Source organism: Aphelocoma coerulescens, chromosome 2 (genome assembly GCF_041296385.1).
Source record: "Aphelocoma coerulescens isolate FSJ_1873_10779 chromosome 2, UR_Acoe_1.0, whole genome shotgun sequence".
Lineage (NCBI taxonomy): Eukaryota > Metazoa > Chordata > Aves > Passeriformes > Corvidae > Aphelocoma > Aphelocoma coerulescens.
Genome location: NC_091015.1, coordinates 73,360,919 through 73,377,316, shown reverse-complemented (window position 1 = coordinate 73,377,316; position 16,398 = coordinate 73,360,919). Strand labels below are relative to the sequence as shown.

The following is a 16,398-nucleotide window of genomic DNA, read 5'->3' as shown; positions in this document are numbered from 1 at the left end:
AAACACGTGTGTGTTCATTTCTGAGTCACTGTATCATTTGACCATGCAAGAAATAAGACAGTTTGCTTGAAGAATGTCAGGACGACCAGAATATAATTTTTTAAAATGCCATGTTTTCAGTTTTCTTAATGCTCTTCTAAAACAGGCCCACACTCACTTTAAAATTAACCACAGAGCTTAATTAAGCTTCTTCTGATTGTGCTGGGAGGGTTCTATGTTGTCTTCCTGTGGTCATTTCATCAGCCAGGGCTTTTCATGTAAGAATGTGCTGCATCCATGTCACAGCATGGGGTCTCATCACAGACACCTGCTCTCAGCCTGTGAACACAGATTTTAATCCCCTTCCCTGCAAAAATGGTGACAGAAGGACATGTTATTTAATTACTCATGCATGCTCTCCAAGACAGGGTCCACAGCTCCACTTGTTTCATATGGCTTGTGCTATTTTTGGGGGGTGATCAAATAGGATGGTTTAAAAAAAAGGAGAAAGCTTCACAATAGACTTCTCTTTCCTATTTGATGAGAACAATATATAAAAAGATTGGCAGGATAAGAACAGAGTGGGAACTGAAAAAAATCTAGGTATGGTAAATATAGCCATAAAATTATATGTGACTTCTGCTCTCACTGTGAAGATATGTAAGCTAAGATGTACTGTGTAACTTCGCTTTCCTCCACTACAAGATCATGGATCCAGCAAACATTAACTGTGATAGCCACCTCTAACATACTGAAAAAGATGAAACCAACTTAAATTTACTAAAGCCTTCATCTAAGTAAGATCTGCCATAGGGGTTATGTTTCCCTCAGGTGCCAGAAGAGTAAAAAACAGGAGGAAGATGAAAGAAGAGGTATAAATTTTTAGTTCTGCTTAAGCAGTGCATTTGCTAAATCACTCCAGCCAAAATCATTCAGCAATTCCTACAAAATCCTATCATGGACCAAAGCAAAGCACAGCTAAGTGAAACGTTATATATTGTATCCGGCAAGCAATCACTGTACTTGCATTCTCTTTGCCCTCAGCAGCACCTGCATTCTTTGATCACAGTCCTTTTATGTGCTGCACTGTATACAAAAGACTGAGCCAGCAATTAGCCATTCTAGCAATGGGTCCTGAAATCTCTGCAAATGCTTCAGTTCTTTAATGAATTCCTAAATAGAAGGAAGTTGCAAACAAAGTTCAGCTTGTGTATTTTATGCCAGGTTCCCACAGCACTGTAGGTTTTTTGGAGCTTAATTAATGACACTTGCATCCTGTATGCCTTCCAGAGTTTTAGTGGAACTTTTACTGGTCACTTCAAACTTTGACATCTTTTGGACAATTGTCCTCAGAATATTGGGCAACCTCCCCAGGCTTTGGAAGGAAAAAACAAGACATTGCTGCCAATCATGACTCATCTGTATTAACGGGATGAACAAAAACTGGAGGGACAAAACGTGCATCATTTCAAGTAAACTACTCATCAGAAATCCTATGCATTGTGTATGAACCAAAACGGGTGATGAAAATTAAAACCACAGCCTAATATACCAGCATTTGGGAACTCTGCCAATGCCCCTAATTAAAATTTTGAACTAATCTCTTCAGGGAATCCAAGAAATTCTTTCAGAAAATGGAACATTCTTCTATGCACATCCAACTACTTATCCTGTAAGAGGGAATATAAAGGAGATTGTATACGATCAGACAGAGGTCAGTCGAGTGGAAAGGACAGTGTGAAAGCTACAGGAAATGAGCCATCTATGAATGAAATACTGGAATTCCTTCTTGAACTCTGACTCACATAATGTAAGATTTTGCTGGTCCTCATCAAAGGATCATTACATCAATGGAAAGTCTTCATTAATTTTAGTGTGATTTTAATCAGTTCCCAAAACAGGAGAATACAAAAATAGTTTTTTACAATATCAAGGTATGTCAATATGTCCTTTCTCTTCTTTTCTACCATTGCTAGAGAGGTTGGCGAGAGTGGTTTGAGATAAATGAGAAGCGTAGAGGCTGGACTGGAGAGGGTCTAAGACAGCCCCTGACACTGGCTTATAGACAATAAACAACAGATCCAGTACTGTTAGACATGCAATCAGACATGAAAGAATGGAAAGGGTTGGTAACTGGCTGGTAATTGGAGAGGGAAAGGATGTTGGTAAGTATTTCGTAGAAGGGAAAGCCCTAATCTTCTGTATTGTTAATAATAAAAAAAAAAAAACCTAGAGTAAGATTTTAAGAAGAAAAATATGATGATAGGCAGGTGTGAAGAAGAGGGGAATAAAGTAACTGGAGCAATGTACAAGGCTAGGTTAGACTCTCGCACATGGAAAAAGAGACAAGATAGGTAGGAGATACAAGGAAAGAAGTTACAAGCAGGGAAACTGCATCATACTAAGTAAGTTTTGTCTTTGGAGAAACCAGCAGGGTCCTATAAAGAAAAATAAGTGAAGACAGTAGGAGGGAACTACCAAAGATTAATCTAGGCTGGCTCTGCAATGAGTAAATCTGTTTAGGTATGCAACTGAGCCTCATAAATCAAGCAATCCTATCCTGAGCTCAAAATATTAAAATCTATGGCCATTGTTTGGCTAATGTGGAACTACAGGGTTTAACATTGTATTACATTTCCCATAGTCCCTGACACTCAGGCAGACTGGCTGAATTTAGGGAAATGGAGGCACAAGCCTCCCTTTGCATGGCTGTAAATGACTACATGCAAAGCAAGGCTGTGAGGATTCAGTTCTCTCAGCAAATTCTCCCAAGTGAACCCAAGCACGACTTCAGCTCTGATATGCTTGTCATTTGCAGAGCTTTCCCTCTTCTCTGGCGTAGAAACAAACAAAACTTCCTCTCTGCTACCTTTCTCTAAAGGATCTTTCTGTGACTAAGCCATTTATGTGTCTATATTACATGTAATTCTCTGATGCCGGATGAGATAAGAGAGATAATCCTCAGAAAGGATTTGTGGCACTATAGATTACAGCTTCCTTTCGTATGTTGTATGCATTGCCTTCAAGGGGCCTTGAGGGATGCTATAGGATCTCTGTATTCAGATTACAAGATACTTGCATTCAGCACTGACTTATTATAGGTTTATAAAGCCAACAACCCAACTAAGTGGCCAGCTGTTCAGATCCTGCTGTTCTCTTAATCCACGCAAAGGTAAAGTACTATTGTGGTCAGTGGGATCCTTGCCAGGGTAACAAGATTGAAACCATTTTCCTTGTATTTATTCAACTGCCACTTCACTATAAAGTGGTAAAGTAAATAATAATAAAGTGATTGTTCAGCAGACAGAACAAATTATTCCAGGAAGAAGTCATCTTTGCTTTAATCATACCTTTTGCAAGCCAGAAATGTACTTAGTTACTCTGCCTTTTATTATTATTATTATTAATATGCAAAGTCCTGTTGACACAACCAGCTGGAATCTTCTACCTAGGCTTTATAGAGTTTTATGGATCTACCTGAAGGTGCCCTCACTGGGAACCTCTCAGAAAAAAAACCTGAATAAGAGCTAAACTGCTACTCTGGAACTCACTTTCTCCATCAGAATGAATATGGCATTAGTTCTTCCAGGAGGCAATAATCACTAGGAAGATCTTTAGTTGTGTTTCCTGCTGTGCAACATGCTCTTTGGATGAAGGAACTGAATAATTTTGGGAAACACAGAGGAGCTATGTTCAGCAACTTCACAATATGACTGTTCTGGTACAGGGCCAACTCTGGCTTCTAAGCCTGGCAAACAATATAGCCAATCTCTGTGATACTGCATGGTGTGAACTATTCACACAATGGTATATCCTGCTTAGCACATGTGAGATATCTCTAGGAGGAACATGGCTGATGATAAATTTACATGACATTAACACAAATGTCATTTACAGTGCTCATTTGCCTAATTAATAGTGTATTTATGTTTCTTGAACATTGCAGCGATCATTTTTTAATTTCCTCTCCGGTGAGAGCATTTAGTAGAGTGAGGGAATTTATGTTTGCTCTCCAGTGATGGTACGTTAATCTCTATGGCAAAAAATCCTCATTTTCTAGTCTCACCTACACTGACATTTTGCCTGCTCCTGAATGGATCAGCAACATTCCACTAACAATAACCTTTTTCAGCATGGAACAGTGATCTACATCTTAGAAGAAGTCTTCACACCTCTTGATTTCTATTGCCCAGAAAGAGAAAGTGAAGTATGTAGCATAATTCTGCTACATACGAGCAGGCAAACATCTAATGGAAATACACCTTTAGCACCTTGTGTCTGCGTGATTTAGGATGTCAGAGATCTCAGCTGTTTGCTGTCTTTCTGACTCCCCTGGCTGTGTTGAAATCACCACAGTGACAGCCAAGATGAAGTAGCTGACTATGTGAGCATTCCTTGTCCTTTCCAATACACAGCAAAGCTACTTAGCTTAAATCACCACTGACGGGAACTAACTTCTTAAACAGGTTTGAACTTGATCCTTTTTGAGCACATCTGACTGTGCCCCAGATTGCCTAGTTCAGCTCCACGCCAGCACATGTACCCTATTATCAGCAGCAGCAGCCCTGCATCAGTCAGCAGCTGGCAGACGGGCCCTTGGGGACTTTTCTAGCTGAGGCTAGTGCAGCCCTATGGCTGCTTCAATATATTCTCCGTGCACAAAAGGGGACATATCTCTGTGCAAATGTTGTTATTGCACAATGGGTGTCATTGATAGCAGGAAAGAGACAATGCTTGGGAGCTGGACATGTTGTTCAAACATCATTCCAGTCTTTTTATATACTCTGATTAAGGCCCTTTACTTAGAACTGCCATCAAGTTGTTGCTGGCTGCTTTGGGTGCACAGGGAATATCTGGAAGCCCTTTTCACCCTCTTTTAAAGAGTCAATTGAACTGTATTTCAGTGCCTGAAATTCTACAGTTTGTGACTTTCTCTTAATGTAGATTCTGACTTATCTACGTAGGATACACAAACAGGTACATCCGTAGTACCCCTATTTTCAAGCACTATAGATATTTTCTCTATTAGCCAATTCCTTTTCTCCACTGCATTTCCAGGTCATAACCCCACTGTTGTCAGCATTACTTAGCCCTTGACACCCTAGCAGTATTTCTTCAGTAGTGGCAGACAGGGCTCTTAGGCAACCAGGAAATCTAAAACAAAGAAAAACTGTTACAAGGAGAATATGGGACAGACAGAGGAGCAAGTGGAACTAACAGACTGAAGGCCCAAGGGAAAGAAATTAGGTTGAGGCTGGGAATAAGGGCAGCAGTGTTTCAGAGGATTTGCTCCCAGGGCAGACAGCAACTGCCGATTCTGCCAGGGAGAGCGTCAGTCAGATCAGCCAGGAATTCACCTGTTTTCAAAGTACAGCATCAGCACAGGGTAAAGGTATTAGCATCCTGTGTTCGAAATGATGCACAACTAAGCACAGTGACAGAACGTATGACTAACTGAAGGGATTAATTTTCTAAACCTAGATATCTCTTTTATATTCCTGAGTCTCTCCCAGGGGACCTGTGATGCATCAACCGTCCCTGTGCCAATGTCTCAGATAGATCACTACATTTAGCCTACTGAACACCAACCACCATGTCCTTTTCAGGCTTGAGAAAATGAATGGGGACCAACTTCAACTAATTTGAGATAGAATAGCTCTGATGGCCAAGGTGGCACCTGAAGCTCCTTGATGATCTAACCCAGGGTAGTGGGCCTGGCTCAACCACTTGGTCACCTCTAAAAGCTTACAGAAACCCCTGCTCCCTGTCACATGTGCTGAATGCAAACTGTGCTGCTGAGCACTGTCATTTCCCACAGCACAGCTGTAGAACTCCAAAGAAACAGCATAATCAAGCTCCAGGCATCCCCCATCACTGTACCCATGAGATCTAAGCCTTGCCACAACACAGCCTTTTCCCCCTGCCCATCCTGCCTGCTTTTACCTGGTCTCTGTCAGTCACTGCCATGCCTCCCTGAAGCTCTCAAGTGGCTGTGACAGGAATGTCACAGGAGATGAGATAGAAGCACCTATAGCAAATAAATAAATGAATAAAGCACTAAAAAGACCAAGCTGGAGAACAAGGGGGACATGAGCTGTTCAGAGGCTCGAAGGCCAGCCCATAGAGTCACTCAGTCTAGACTCCAGATGTGAACGCAGAGCCTCAGCGAGTGCAATACGGGACTGCGTAAATATCTCAGCCAGATGTCTCAGGGCCCAAGCTACAAATCCTCACAAATGGTGACAGAGTTGGCTGTTGCTGTTTGTATAGCTCTGCTTCCAAGAGAATCAGTGGTCATTCAGTCAGCAGCACTTCATTTTTGCTGCCAGATGGGAGGGAAAACCAGGCTCAGAGTTGCAGTTAGTCTTATAGCAAACTCAGCAGTCGGTGGATGGGTCACGGAGCCCTGTGTGGGTACTGAGGTTAGCTCAAAATAGCAATCTGGGGAAAGAGCTGAAAAGATTATAGTAAACATAAAAGCACATGATACTAAACTCACAACTAGGCTAAAGTGACAGGTTGCCATGTTAGGCACTCGAATTAAAATTTAGGTCTCCCAGACCCCTCCCATTTGGTCAACTAAGCTTACAGATGCTTAACATTACGTGATGGAATTACCTTATGTTTCAGTTGCTGGAGACGTGTGATACACTCGCTCTAAGGAGCTTGATGCTTGTATCTGCACTTTCAAACTAAGCATTCCTCTGCCCCACATTCGTGTTCCCAGAAATTGTCTCCTAGGTAGGTGCCTCACAGAAAGCACCTGGAGAAAATCCGACCACCTTCCTGTCTATTTGTGGTTGGATCTGTCCCTGGGGAGGCTGGAGATTAGTTTCAGCTCCCTCTTCTGTGTGAGTTAGACCAGGGAATTGAGGCTGTCTCTCCCAGGAAATGTTACCACTAGTCTACAGTGTATTTCAAACCAAAGCTTTCCCAGTCTCTTGGATTTCTCTCACACTCCATAAAAAAATTAAGTATTTATTGCAGCAGGGTATAGGACCTAGGGATCTACAGTAAAAGTCCTTTTATAACCTGCCCTGTCACTGGCCCAATTTAGGATATATCAATTTATGACCTAGATTCTCTTCAGCGAGTCACCAAAATTGGAACTGGCTGAATAATTTATGAGAAGATTTGTAAGCAAAAGTCCTGAGTTGGGATACTCTGATTCACGAGGATAATATTATTTATGATTTCTTGTTCAGGCATGAACATGTTTTAGGATGGCAAATAATTGTCCCAAGATTTGCAAGAGGATGGTTTTCATTCTCCTATTTTAGAGTACCAAGAGAAAAGTGACTCATACAGTATAAAAGATGAGCTTTTGAATCAGCTCAGGAAAACTTGACGAAGAGACATGTGCCAGTCAAACAAATCAAACAGCCCAGAAGAACTTGACAAAGAGACGTGTGCTACTATATCAGTGTCCTGTTTCTTTAGGTCCAGTTACAGCCAAAAGTTGCAGCTCCTGGAGAAGTATTTAAAAAGGTCATTGTCCCTGTCTTCAGACCTAGGCTCAGAGAGATAACTTGAAGTCAAAAAAGGTTAGGATATATTGCAGTACTTCATACTCACCGCAGGCTAAGAACTCACATATGAGCAGTAGCTGATGTAGGGTGACTCGTTTATCTTCCATGGCAAACGCTTGGGACTGTGAGCCCCAACTCACAGACACTTTTTTTTTCATTCCCAAGGTCCTAATGGAGGTCAGAACTGCCGAAAGATGTTCTGAACAACAGCAGGTCCCCATAGTGGTACATTTCCCATAAAGGTTGCAAGGGCTTGCTCTGTTTTATACCTCTGTCACTTCTGACCCTCAAACCATTGCTGGGATCCACTTAGTTCCAATAAAAATGTTTCTTGAGCTGCCACATTCAACCCTGGGTCTAAATCAGATTTATCTGAACTGACAGGTGTATGCTTTTGAGGTTTAATTAATTTCCCTCCCTATCCTGAACAACTTAACCCCAAAAAACATAGTATAGAGAGGCCTGTGCTGGACACAGATATTCTTTTCCTTATTATTCTGCACTTTCTAAAGAGAAAAGGCATTGAGTGCAATAACCCTAAATAACAGTTAACTCCATGATCTAAAACAAGTACACTGAACAATTTATTCGAGCACATCGTGCTTTTCTTCCACCTCCTTGGTAATGAATGCACAGCATCACCATGGCTGAAAGTTAAAGGGGATATTTCTTCTGGCAGTGCCCTCTGGGTCTGTTAGGCTGGCTTATCCAGCAATTGTGTTGGCAGTTTGGAGCTTTTCCCAGGACCTTCTATGGCCAGGGATGCTACAGGCCATTTTATTAAATGTCAATGCCCATTGCAGATTAATTTCTGGGGGGAGAATCAACCTTAAAATGTTTTCCTTCTGCTTCACATCAAAAACTCATCTATTTAAAAGTCTTTTTGGAAGGGTCCTTTCTTTTGGAATGAAAGAGTCGTACTTGTAATCCTACTGTGCAACATTGACTTTTCCATATCAGGAGATAGAAAATTTTCCCTGTCTTGCCCTTGAATCTGCAGTTGCAACCCCTCTTCCAGCACAGGCTCAGAACACACCTCTGACTCATAAATGCCAGTTCCAGTGGATAAACAGCAAGTAGACAAAAAACATGAGATAAGTGAAACCTTTCCTCTTGCAGTACAGAGGGAGGTGGAACTCATGTGGACCAGTAAAAAAGTAGGTGTTGAAATACAGTGTTGAAGGAGGATGCAGAAATTCCATAATCCTTATCTCTGTCCCTGAAAAAATCAGTCTCTCCAACCACAGACCACAGCAAGTTCCTATCTGTGGAAAATCAGATTTATTTTGCCATTCATGCAAGTGCAGTTGCCATCAGAGAGCCTCAAAGCTGCATTCCTCAATGCCTGTGGCCATATCAAATTTTTTGGGAAACCATGAAGAACCATTATCAGGAAAATGGTGCTTCATTTACTCTTTGACTCTCAAAGAATGTTTTGTCTTCCTCTCTGTTTTGTGAAGTGCTGTCAACACTTACAGTGAAGTTTATTGTAAATACACAATAATAACAACTGTGCACATTCATCTCTGATTCAATTCCTATGTAAATTTATGTTAATGTGTATGCAGATTAGGTCTGCCCCCCTCGGTCCTGGAAAGCTGTCAGAATGACACATGGGTTCTGAAGAGGTTGTGTACTACTGATCTGCAGTTTTTGTATGGTATTCAATAACTGGTGAGCCAGCAATGAGAGACTATGGGTATTTGTCTTCACGTTTTCTGGATAAATTGATGGAGTCTTCTAGGGTCTGATTAGCCTAAAAAGAACTCTTCTAGAGTCTATCTAGAATTAAAAAGTCTCTAAAACCCATCTCCAAAGCCATGATCTGCTATTTTTATTTATATTTCTCAATAGAACAAGTACACGTTGGATCTTTTGAGAAATGGGGTAGTACAAGGGAGCCTAGTAAGCTTTCAAGATTTGATATGCCGCTTATGAGACAGAAAAGCATTTTTTCTCCTTAATATTTAGTAACTACTAAACCAATGCCTGGAGCTTATGGGTAGTCCTCCTCACTTTTTGTTGACTAAATCAGTACACATTTTAAGAAATCTCCAATAAGTAATTTATTTTATTCTTTCCTTCTCAACCTCCCTTTTGTCTGTTTTAACTTGAAAAAACACTGATCTTCCACCTGTTTGTGCAGCCAGAGCCATTTTGAGCGCTCAGGTCAGACCACTGGGGAGGCAGCTGGAGTGCTACAGTTGGCTGTTCTCTGCTTTCCTGACATGGGTGTTTTGCTATGACACTTTCTAGTCCTTTGCAGTAAATAGAAACTAATCTTTAGCTCATCCCATGACTGTGTCCCTACAAGGCTCCCAGGCACTTCTTAAATAATCACAACGGGACATAAATTCGGACTACAAGAGATACATGTGCTCTTTGCACAGGGATGAATTTCTGGTAATCCAAAAGGGGTTGGGGAAATTGCTGTCAGAAACAGCAGGCGCCACAATTGTTGGCTAGGAAGATATACCAGACAACAAAAGTCCAATTGCCAGAAAGTATTTATATTCCTGCAGTTCACAGCTGAGGACTTGGTCCTGACCTTTGATAGACAAAAAAAAAATTTGTTCTTCAGTTGTAAACTCGGTTGTGCTTGGAGGGAAAGATTGTGCCCAGAGCTGATAAAGGCGGGAGCTGAGTCATCAGTTCAGAATAAGGCAGCAGTCTCCTGACCAAAATCACCTCCAATCCTAATAATACTTCATGGACTGAGGTGGCTGGTGATTTTGGGGGAAAAAAACCTGAACAAACCAGGAAATAACAAAACAACAAATTAGGACAGAACTGTACCTGATAGACTGACGAGAAACTTCAGTCACCATTTATTTCCTGCCTTTCAGCTGATTTAAAGACTGATGCTGAGAAAATCTCTTTCTCCTCCAAGTTCTCTCTCTTGAATCTGGTTCAGAGTGTTATTTCACTCTACTTTTTAAATCTCATTTTATTGAAGGCAATGTTAGCCCCAAGAGCAAAATAAGCAAAATAAGAACAATTAGAGCCTGGAAGGAATCAGTATTTTTTCTTTGAAATAGAGCCCCGTGTCAGACAGCTTTCCACGTACCTTGTTCAGTGTAGGTTACATTATGGCATCCCATCAGGCCCATTCAAACCAGGTTGCAAAGGTATTGTGGCTGGGATCCAATGCTGCCTTCCCTGCCTGTGATAGCTGTTGGTGGTGATTTCATCTTACTCATTTTATCTCTTTCCACCTCTCATGCAGCTGCCTTCCTGTCTTGATAGGACCAAAGTGCAGCTCATGGAATCTATATGATAATCACAAAAATAGTTATATCTGTTGAAAAATGGATTTAATTCCCCCTCTAAACCTTTGTGGATTGCCAACTGGGGGTGTGAAACCAGCTGGCAAAAGATGCGTTCATTTTGATTTCATGACTTTCATACACTGCAGCTTCCAGACTTTAAATGGTTCCTCCCCTCTCTAATGAGAGCACCAAGGCCTTGACTAACAGCCCTCACTTTAAACAAAGTTTTGAAGTTTCTTTTCATGGTAACTTCTCTGGGAATGTCTGACAGCCTGCTCAACCCCGGGCAGCTGAATGCCTCTTCTTTCACAGCATGAGCATTTGTCAGAGGCAATAGGAGTCAGGCTTAGTAAGGATTTGTATCCCTGAGTAGTCTGCAAGTAACTTGTACAACAGCGTGGGAAGCAAGCTTAAAAGTAGTGCTGGTAAAATTGTGAAAAACTAATCTCATCAGTTTTCAAAATGTAAAGGCTTGGAATGGACAATGTTTTACTTTTTTAAACTCTTTTATCCCTATTCTTATAAAATACATTTTTATTTACAGAAAATCTTGTCTGCAGTACATTGTAATTTTTTTTAGTCTAAATAGGATTTCAGAGAGATGACTGGGCAGTGTGAGAGAAGAGCCTGGTATGTTTATTCACAGTTGATCACAGAGAAGAGAAAGGCTATTTCTTGGTAAAGATTCCTTCAAGACAGGTAGAACCATCCAGATCAGAGCTTTGAATCTGGACTTAGAGGGCATGACTGAGCCCTCTTAGATTTTTGTTTAACATTTAGATGAAGTTTTGTTTTGGTTATGCTTGACAGTCAGAAAGTTCCACTTACTTTCAGCCAAAGCATGAAAGGAAATACTGGGCTCTTGGGGGATGGAGGGAAATGGAGAGAGGGGGAAAACTCAACCCTAAGTAAAAAGCTTCATGAAGCTGGTAGCATAACCAGACAACTAAAGCAAGAAAAAGAGAGTGAAAAATTTCAGTCACAGAAGTCAAAAGCTGCAGCTCTCTTCCAGAGAAGGAATACATTGCATCTTATTTCTGCTGTGCCTACTGATATCACCTACAGAAAATCTATCACCAATTGAAAGAGGGTTACATTCCTTGTCAATGCATTCCACCACGTTGGTGTCTTGACTTTCAAGAGTTTATTAGATGCACAGTCATGGAACTTTCTTTGAAATAGAAAGCCAATACAAGCTCCTTTAATATGGCCTTATGGAACCATTAATAACTCTATTTCTTTATATATTAATTTCTCTCCATTTATTGCTTCAGCTATCAGCAACACAATAAACTTACCTTAAAGCAAATTGTGGCATATCTTTCTCTATATATTCCCCCCATGCATGTATATATACAACCCCCACACAGGTGTGCATATATATACCCATAAAACCTGAATGAACAGTGAATAGCAGAATTAACTGAAGGCAAGAAAAAAACCTAGCATACTCAGAAACACAAGAAAATTAACACTGAATTATAAATAATACAGCTTAGATATTCGACGTATTTTAGGTTCTGTTCTTCTGTCATAATTCTGTTTCTACGATTATGACATTTTCTTCTTGCATATCTATCTTTCAGGAAGATAGCCCCTCTGGAAGATCCCATTGAACTGGGATACACAGAGGAAGATCTGACCAGTTTGTTTAGAGGGAAAGGACAAAACTGGAGTCAAGAGACTGAAAAGAGCACGCTAAGAATACAGCACAGTCAGTGGAGAGTGGTAACAGCTATGGAGCCTTTGTCCTTGGGCAGGAGCTGAAAGGCGCAAATAGATTCAAGCTAACAGTGCCAGACTGGCAATGCAGTGAAATCATTGCACATGTCCCCATCAACTACAAAGAGCTTTGGTCCAACATTAGGACTTGCTTCTGTGCTATACTTTCTTGCCATGCAATACCTGCCACCATAAATATTTGTTTCTAATAGTAATATGCATACAAACTTCACTGGAGGAAGACACAGGACTGGGAAAGCAGAGCATGCTTGAAATGTGATTTAACAGGAGTCCACCAGACTTGGTGTCAGTGCTTCTGTCCCTAAGACTTAAGAAAACAGTAGGTTTCTGATCATCTTAGAAAAATGTTCTCTCTTGATTTCAATTTAGAAATATCTACAAGAGTAGTAACAGTACATTCAGTTTTTACCCATTGAATTACAAGTACAATGAACGATAAATGAAGTCACCTGCAAGTAATTGCTGTATCTCATAAGCAGAGCACAGAATTGTTAGTCTCATTAAAGATGATAAAAGCAGGACCCTTCATGTGGAGAACCTGTGAAATCACTGCTTGTGAAGCATCATTTAGTCCTTATCCTCAGCCAGAAATGATGGGAAGCAAAGTTACCCTACCTCTTCACTTAACTGGGAGCTTTCAGCCATTAATAAAACACATGACCAGAGTCAGCACTGCACTCATGGACTTTGCTACTGGCAGGAATGGCATGAAGTCCATGTGTGGATCAATACTAGAGAGATTGTGTTGCCGAACACTGTTGGTGCACTGTTAGTGGGAACACTATAATCTCAGGTTTCAGACCCACGGCTGTACATACTTAGCACTTCATTATGTACAAGAGACAACTATTATATAAACCAGTAAAGATGTACATATCCCAACCCAGACAACAAGGAAGACATACAAGTCCCACATGTAATTCAGATTTAAACCTTACCCAGTGTAGCAGCCATCTGAGTGTCTTAACTAATAAAATGAGCACTTTCAGAGCTTTCACCAGGAAATAAAAAAAGAAAAAAAGGAAATTAAATACTACCTTAACATCTTGAAAGGAGGTGGTCACCTCTCCAGGACTTCTTCCTCAATTAGGCAGGGCTCCTTGCCTTGGTTGGATAACAAATGCACGTTCATAAGTCCACATGTGTTCAGACATCTGTAACACAACACCATTTATTCCATAGCCAAAATACATTCTTACTTTCCCTGACTAGTAAGGGGACAGCTCAAGCTGCTGTAACTTACCTTTTGTCCCTCAGCAGACAATTCTAATGTAAAAATGGAGGCAACACATAACTGGTGGGAAAGGAGGGAAGCAAGTTTACATTTGTAACTTCTGTAACCCTTCAAAGAATCTCACTAAAACAGTGTTTTATTCATGTGTTGATGCAACTGTCTCCCCTAAAAATCAGCGTCTTTTGCATTGAAAATAGACTTGTTTTGATTGCCCTGTCCTAAGTAGAACACCATAAAAGTGATACAACATAGGATCCTCCTCAGAAACATTATCTGAGCCTAAACATTTCCTATCAGACACTTTATTCCCATAGGAGCCTGGCTTTCTGCAAGAGCCCTTTGTAGTCCAGCTGGATGTCATTACATAATTAAGCCTGTGAGCCAGGAGGTAGTCTTGAGCATCGCAATTTTACAACGTAAGATCAAAATGTTATTCTTTCTTTCAGAAGACCTAATGCCATTTGTTGTAGTGCCTTTATGCAAGAGATCAAATATACTATTGATTATTCATTATTACCTTTAAAGAGGTCAGGAAGCTTCTGGAATTCAGAAGATTTCTGGGGATCTGAAGTGATATCAGGCCTCAGGGTTTAATGACTCTTCTTGACCTGAAGCTTTGAAATATCACCTGCTGTCTGGATTGTTCCTACTTGCTGCCTGGGATTTCAAAGTCTCTCTCTCTCCCTTTTTTCCCCCCAAGGCATCAGTCTTACAGACATTGCCAGATCAAGAGAAGCAAAGAATGCAAAAGAAAGTGAAAGTGAGAAGACCAGGAGCTGGAAGCCCAGCTGGCATACATCTGCTTTGCTAGGCTTGAATTGAAAATGAGTATCATTATTCTTGTTCTGCTGCATCCTACTGTGTTTGGTTACTGCATCACACAGAATAGACAATGGGCATAACCTGTGGCCAGCTCCATTGCCTTCAACATGGGTTAACCAACTGTCCAATATCCCAACAGAAGGAGTTTTTAAACCTTTCTGTGCCGATTTGCTCTTCAGGCACATTCAATTGGAGGACTGTTTCGAAGAGACTGGGAGTGTCATTATATGGAGACCCTGACAAAATTTAAAACACTAGCTTCATCAGTGAAAAAAAAAATCAACATCATATTAATCTAAACAGTATATTAAAAGTTTCCATTTTCAACAACAGTGCCTTTATGTTGTAGAATAAACCTCCAAGACTGCTTTTTGGCAGATGGTTAAATATTTAAGTAGTTGGCTACAGATTTAAAAAAAATTGAGATAATTAGAATACTTGAAGCAGTTAATATTTATTAGTCATGAAGAGTTTGACAGATTAGATGTTTTCCTACCCACACATTCTCTGGCAGAAAAAAAACCAACCACCCCCCTTATCTTTCATTCTATGGGTAGCAAACTTTGATATGAGGCAGAAGTAGAAGGCATGGACTTCCCAGTTCACTCAGTATGAGACCTTGAGAGTAGTTGCTGTTACTTAATTCAAGAAAAGGCCAGAAAAAGGCCAATGGGAACAACAAGATCTCTGTGGAAATGCACAGAGTTCACCCTGGAAAGCACCCAAGATTAAAACCCAAAGACTGAATCTTCTGCACCACTTCAGTTTTCACTATAAATTATAGTGTCCCAAGCACGGTTTCAGGGCTACTCCAGTCACTGGGGGTTATGAGACAACCCATTTCCTATTAATCTTGTTCCTTCTGTTGGCCTTTCTTGCAGGAGAGGAGATGCATGGAACAAGGGCAGACCAGTTCTGGGGTGCTCCAGAACTGCATCAGAGAAGACACCAAGACACAGTGGAGTGTTAGCCTCCTGTCCTTAAAATGGGAGACAGGAGGCCAAGAACTGACAAATTACTGAGGCTGCTCTAGGGGCCAGTTTTGTTTCACCAAACATGTCCTCTTTTATCTGTCCAGAAATCTGGCTGAAAAAAAGGATTGCTGGCTGTCCCACAGACTTTCAATACTTGTAAACATTCAAACAGTATCTGGGCATAGACAAATGACACAGACATAGACAATTCCTTTTGCAAGGAATGTATATGTTATTAATGTATAATGGAGCAGCCGCATGAAAGTCCTAGTCAGCAATTCATGCAAAACATGAAAGTACCAGCAGCGTTATGCTATGTAGCTGGCTGGCTGGAAAGACACCACCTCCATTATATCTTACCTCTCTTGTAATAGCACCACTGAATGGTCACTATGTGCCCCTGTATGAAGTCCCTTGGGCTCCTTTACCCTCAAAGGCAATAAGGCACCTGAGTAATGACATTGGCATGTATCCACATGCAGTGTTAAAAGGAATGAATGCATAGGATTGAGTGTGGCAGGCAGGGGGATGAGTGGAAAGGATCTTCATCGGTGTCTACACAGCAAGGCCAAGGGCAGACAGTAGTAGATTATACTCCTGCTCTTACCTGGTACAAACCAGTAGGGCAGGACCAACTGCCCTGGAAGAGCTCAACACAGCCCTGATCTGGAGTCACCCCAGCACTGCCCTCAAGGAAATCAAGAGACAGATTGGAAAGTAACGTTGGATACCTCCCTGTGCTGGTGCCAGTTTGCTCTCTTAAGGAGATGGTAGCTGGAGCAGAGTGATCTCTCAGCTACACACTCCCTTTCTGTGATCAGCAGAGATGAACTGCTGAAATCACTGAG

General features: G+C 41.0%; 1 long non-coding RNA gene across 1 annotated transcript in view; it reads right to left on the bottom strand.

Annotated features, from left to right (window-relative positions):
• Nucleotides 1–13,943, bottom strand: part of LOC138106784 (uncharacterized) — a 33,364-nt gene extending 19,421 nt beyond the window's left edge. The window contains exons 1-2 of the long non-coding RNA XR_011149110.1: nt 13,764–13,943; nt 13,558–13,674 (exon numbers count right to left, since the gene is read on the bottom strand). This is a non-coding gene — a long non-coding RNA (uncharacterized lncRNA). The remainder of the gene's footprint in view (nt 1–13,557; nt 13,675–13,763) is intronic.
• Nucleotides 13,944–16,398: the final 2,455 nt, after the last annotated feature.